Below are 6,531 nucleotides of genomic sequence, written 5' to 3' on the forward strand. Positions count from 1 at the left end.
TTAATCGAGATGATTATAGACGGAACGGATCGGACTCGGACACATGATAAAGGTGTGAAATGTGTGTGCAAGAAGTGAGAGGGCGCACATGCGCGTGGAGTCTTGCGCGAGATTGGCAGCACCTTTCGCGCACATGCGCGGATGAAGTCGCGCACATGCGCGGAGGTGGCCGAGGCATGCGCGCACATGCGCGGACGGACTGCGCGCATATGCGCGTAGCGTCCCGAGCCATGGGCGCATATGCGCGGAAAGCGTCGCTGCATATGCGCGCGGCATGCATTTGGTCGAATCGCCACTTGTCTCTTGGAATGCGTGAGATGTATATATATATATATATATCAGCATGCAAAATCTTCAGAAAAGGGGAAAGAAATCGAGGGTTAGGGAAAAGCTTTGTTCTTTTTCTTTAGAAATTGATTTACGAGCAAATCGTTTATCTGAATTGGAATCCGACTTCGGTACTGTGTTTGTATCAACACAGGCTACAACTGGACGTAAGTTTTATTACGTTTAGACAAGATTTGAATTTATGATGTTGTTAGAATTGAATATGATTCAGATATGGTGTTTCTGCTACAGCAGATATTGTAGAATCGAAGTCAGATTTAGAAATAGACTGGTTATGCCATTGTTATGAATTTTAAAGTTGATCGATTGAGATTGCTATCAGAATTATGCTGTTATTCATTTTACAAGGTACAGATACTGAAGTTATAGATTGTACTGAGATTTATTAGGAATTCTGGTAGTGTAATTGTGATGTTAAGACTGACGGGATTACAAGACTGTAGTGTTATGCCGTCTAAACATCAGTTGGTACAGATTGATCAGATTCAGTATTGGTTTCTGTTATCTTGTGATATGGTTGATATGAATCAGATTGTAGCTTATTCAGATATTGACCAGACAGATTTTGAATGGGATTATACATTGATACAGTGTATGGATTATTGTCATTTCAGATCAGATATGGACAAATTCGACTTCGAGACTTCGTCTTCATCAGACGGGGACGACAAAGGTATAATTCATGTGATATTCGGGAAGAACAACTCAATTGAGATCGCGTTGAGTTGCCCACTAAATCACATACTATACTCTTGTTATGTTTTTATATGATTATGCTATGATTATAGATTGTTATTCATGCATTAAGATAGGACAGTCTGGAGATCAGGCAGACTCTAGACGTTCGGCGATATCTCAGCTCTGGGGAAGATCACCGCCCCTTTGTAGATGTGGATACAGATCAGGCCGAAGTCTAGGAATAAGACGTACAGCACCACGATTGGTTGGGTAGGTGACAGCCAGTGACGTCTTATTCACACCGGGATCCCTAGAGTCATAGTTGAGTCGAGTCTAGACATGATTCGATTAGGACTGCATGCTTATATGGATGTGGCTCCTAGATCATGGGACCCATCATTATTGCTTTCAGTTATGATAGCATGTTTGTATGATTTAGATTGTTTATATGCATGTTTAGCTGATTTGAAGTGCATGCTTGTTGTGATTAGATTTCATAGCTTATGAAATCTAATGTTTTGATTTTATTCGTGACAGCATGTTTCATGAATTATTTTATGTATATACATGTTTACCATGTTTTATACTGGGATTTATTTCTCACCGGAGTTATCCGGCTGTTGTCTTGTTTTGTATGTGTGCATGACAACAGGTGGGGCTGGATCAGGGTCGAGATGAAGATGAGAGAATACGAGTTTAGCGTGGTGATTCCGGACTTACAGTAGACTTGGTTTTATTACGGGACTTTAGTAGTTGAACCTTAAATTAGCTTGTTGTACTTTAATACTGAAATGTATTTTATACAGACATGTATAGTATTTAGATTCCATTACCTTCCGCAGTTATATCTTAAAACGAAAAATTTTTAGACCCTGTTTTATCTTAATTGATAATTAAATCCCAAAGATGATTAGCGTCCGGGTCCCCACATCTCGTAACTGGTGGAATACCAGTTTAACTTTCTGTTCATCTGTACAATCAAGGAAATCAAACAATATTTCTATATCATCCAACCAGTCCTGACAGTCTTCAGATGTCTTTATACCACTCAAAATCGGCGGCTGGAATAACTGGAACCTCTGTAACTGTGTTTCCATCTGAATCTCTGACACGTCTATCTGAGGTTCTGACCTACCTGTCTGATCATATGAAGTACTGCCTCTTTCTGGAATTCTTCTGGGCGGTACATCTGATTACCAACACATTAGTAATCTAGTACTACAAATCTGTACCAATCTTTCTCTGATCATGATCATCTTACTGCTGATCATGAATCTGATCTGATTCATACTTAAGAATACATAATACCAATTCCAATCACATAATCAGGTAAACATGTATCTTAAAGCAGTAACACATAGCCTCATGCCAGCACATAATGTCAATCAACATTAAATCAATCTCATGCTAGCACACACATGCAAGGAAAGAAAATTCATCTACCCCGCTCATTCTCTTCTATCTCAATCTAACTCAGTCTAAAGGATCTATCAGTTCTGACTATCTTAATCTAAAGGATCTCTCACTCTGATTATCTCCTCCTAAAGGATCTATCGCTCTGATACTACCTGTTGTGGGGACCCGGACGCTAATCAACTTCTTAATCATCGTTGGGATTTAATTATCTGTTCTGATAAACAGGGTCTAAAATTTTTCTTTTTAAATTATAACTGCGGAAGGTAATGGAATCTAAATACTATACATGTCTGTATATAAAAATAAAATTCAGTATTAAAAATACAATAATGTACAACATACTAATCTAAGGTTCACTACTAAAATTCTAGTAGTAAAATCCAATCTACTGTAAGTCCGGAATCACGACGCTAAACTCGTCTTCTCTCATCATCTTCGTGACCCCGATCCTGCCTCCCCTGATGTCATGCACACATACAAACAAGACACCAGCCGGATAACTCCGGTGAGAATAAATCCCAGTATAAAACATGGTAAGCATGTATATAAACAAACTAATTCATAAAACATGCGATCATGTATAAACCAATATATTTCATAATCTATGAAATAAATCAATTAAGCATGTAACTCCAATCAGATAAACATGCATATAAACGATCTAAATCATAAAAACATGCTAGCACAACTGGAAGCAATAACGATGGGTCCCATGATCTAGGAGCCACATCTATATAAACATGAAGTCCTAATCAAATCATGTCTAGACTTGACTCGATCTATAACTCTAGGGATCCCGGGGTGAATAAGACGATCTATCACCTACCCTACCACTCGGGGTGATTGTACGTCTTATTCCTAGACTTCGGTCTGATCTGTATCCACATCTACAATAGGAGAGGTGATCTTCTCCTAAGCTGTGATATCACCGAACGTCTAGCAGTCTGGCTGATCTCCAAACTGTCCTATCTTAAATGCATGAATACAATCAGTAAACAAAGCATAATTATGTAAAACATAAACAAGAATACAGTATGTGATTTATTGGGCAACTCAAGTGGTGATCTCAATTGAGTTGTTTCTTCCCGAATATCACATGAATTATACCTTTGTCGTCCCTGTCTGACGAAGACGATGATCTGTACTCAAATCTGTCCATCTCGAATCTGAAATGGCAATATCGAATACACTGTATCAGTAAATAACTCAATATACAATCTGTTCTGATCAATACTCAATTCAGTATACAATCTGATCAATATCTGAACAAGATACCATCTGAGTCATATCAATAATATCACAATCTAATCGAAATCATATCTGAATCTGATCAATCTAACTCAACTGATGTCACGACGGCATACTAATACAATCTGAATAACCCCGTCAATCTGAACATCTCAAATATAATATTGGAACTCATAATCTGTGTCAACGTAATTCATACTCTAAATATTAACACAATTCTGATATAGAATCTCAGTCAATATCTTTCAAAAATCATAAAAATTAAGAAACAGTCTGTTCTTTAATATGACTTCAATTCTATAATGTCTACGGTAGCAGAAACGCCATATCTGAATCATATTCGATTCTAATAACATCATATTTCCAAAACATTTCAAAACGTAACAAAACTTACGTCCTTGTGTAGTTCGTGTCGAAAGGAACACGATACTGCATTTAGACTTGAATTCTGATAAACGGATCTTCCACAATCACGAATCTAAAAGGCGTAAGGATTTTCTTTCAAAGTTTTCGCCCCTTTTTGAATTTTCTGAAGAATAAACGTGTAATTATTCTATATATATACTGCATGCAAATCATAAAACGTGGCATCATTTTTCATGCGACACGCATGACCGCGGGTGCGGTCATGTATTGTACCGCGGGTGCGGTGACCCCACCGCGGGTGCGCTCCTGTTAGCACCGCGGGTGCGGTCTGGTCATTTCCAAAAACTCCCAACTTTCTGCCACTCAACCGCGGGTGCGGTCTTGGTTGCACCGCGGGTGCGGTGTGGCTTCGGCCTTTCTTGCAAAAATCCATCATTGCATGACCGCGGGTGTACTCCTGTTCTGGGCGCGGGTGCGGTCTTGCAAACCCTATTTTCTCATGTCTTTTCTTCCCTCATTGCATGTCATGCATTCTCATATCTTCCGAGTCTCACGTTAATGAAGATTGATAATCTTGGTTTATCAATTCCATAATTCTTGGGCCTTACAGCTATAGTTTTGCAGATGAGATTTCAGGTTTGTCCTGTATCAGGGAGAGTGATTTCAGCCTTGATTTGATTCCAGGTATTGGTTTCATTTTAGAATTTCTTATAGACTGATACTGATTAAATTGAAAAAAAAATTGAGATATCAGTTGAAAGATTTATTGCCTGAAGAGTTAGAGTTACATCTGATTATATGTTTCTCTGTAAAGTACTTCAGTTTCGTTTATGGGTTGATAAATCATGTGCTTGGAAGTGTTCTGATGATTTTATGCTCGGTTTATCTATGACATTTTGATATATTTGCAGCATATGATTGATTGAACTGAACAGTGGAAATGGTATTGAATGTTCTGGGAATTGAGATTGTTGTATACAGAATTGTTCGGATATGAATCGGGATTGTAACAGATTGTATTCAGAGTCTGTGATATCTGAAAATAGTATACTGATTGATTGTAGCACTGTGAGACCGTGATCAGTGGCTGAGAACGACATTGAATATGGCAGAATTTTCGAAATGTCAGAAATTGCGTTCTATGCAGTTATTAGATCAGTATTGCGTATTGATATTCTGAATTTGATCCGATATTATTATCATTCTGAGTCCGTTTTTGATACCGATTGTTATGAACCGTTGAGCTTGTATACAGTTCAGTTGAGTCAGAACTGATTTTGAAAATTAAAACAGTTCAGAAGTTTGATCAGACTGTCCAGAATTTGATTTTGATAGTCAGAACCGAATACCAGGTAGGTATTTTTCTTTAATTTATATTATTAGCTGATTTGTTTATGTCAGATATTCGAATTTGAAATGACCGGTATTGTCAGATGCACACAGTAGTAGATTCAGTACTATTCTGGTAACAGGAAATGTGTGATAATTCGAATAGACAGTTTTGATATAAACAGATGAAATCAGTTAACAGATGAAGACAGAAAGATAGAAACTTTTAGATTAATGATCTTGATATTTGATTTCTAAATAGAAATGGGAGTACATTTCTATGGATTGTGTGATGACACTACTGTAATCTTGCCAAGATAGTAATTGTAATTGAACGATTGTTCAAATCTGTCCAAGTTAGATTATATAGGAAGAGATACAGACATGACCAGATGATGGGGATTTATGTCAGAAACGGAGGTTAGATTGTATTGAATGCCAAAGTTAATTATGTCAGACTGTGATTTTCGTTTGATTTTATACTTTTGGCTGAGGGTATGACATGATTTTTCATCTATGATTTATAGATTGACGGATAGACGGAATGAACTATCCTGATACTGGAGGATATCCAGGAAATGTAGTACTGGATTATAGCACTAGTTGACATGATTCATTGTCACTTTTGAACTATGGTACGATAATAGCTACTAAAGGAGTATCGAAATAGCTTGAGTTGAAGTATTGTACAGTGAAAGATGCTATTTTCCTTCTTATAGGAATGATATTGCAGTGATTCCTGAGATAGGATTTGATAGGATCAGAGATCTGATAGAGAAAAATGAAACTGATTCAGAAGAAATGAGGATAGCTCAGAATACATAGACTATTAAGCCAATGTCGGACGATGACTATTGGTATTTGAAACCGAAGATTGAGTATATCTCTGACCGGGATATTGATTGTTATGAGTTGTTGATTGGTATATACGGATGTGGTATAGCCATTGTTCTGAAATTAATTTTACCACGAGTGATTTCGTTGATATGAGATTATTGTCGTTTCGGTATGTTTCCATCTTATATCTGATTTGAGATATGATATGATTATATGTATTACACGAGTGAATTGCTTATGATTTCGAGGACGAAATCGTATCTTAGATGGGGAGAAATGTAAGGCCCGAGAATTGGATTACCGTAATCT

The sequence above is a fragment of the Primulina eburnea genome, chromosome 15 (genome assembly GCF_022965805.1).
Source record: "Primulina eburnea isolate SZY01 chromosome 15, ASM2296580v1, whole genome shotgun sequence".
NCBI lineage: Eukaryota > Viridiplantae > Streptophyta > Magnoliopsida > Lamiales > Gesneriaceae > Primulina > Primulina eburnea.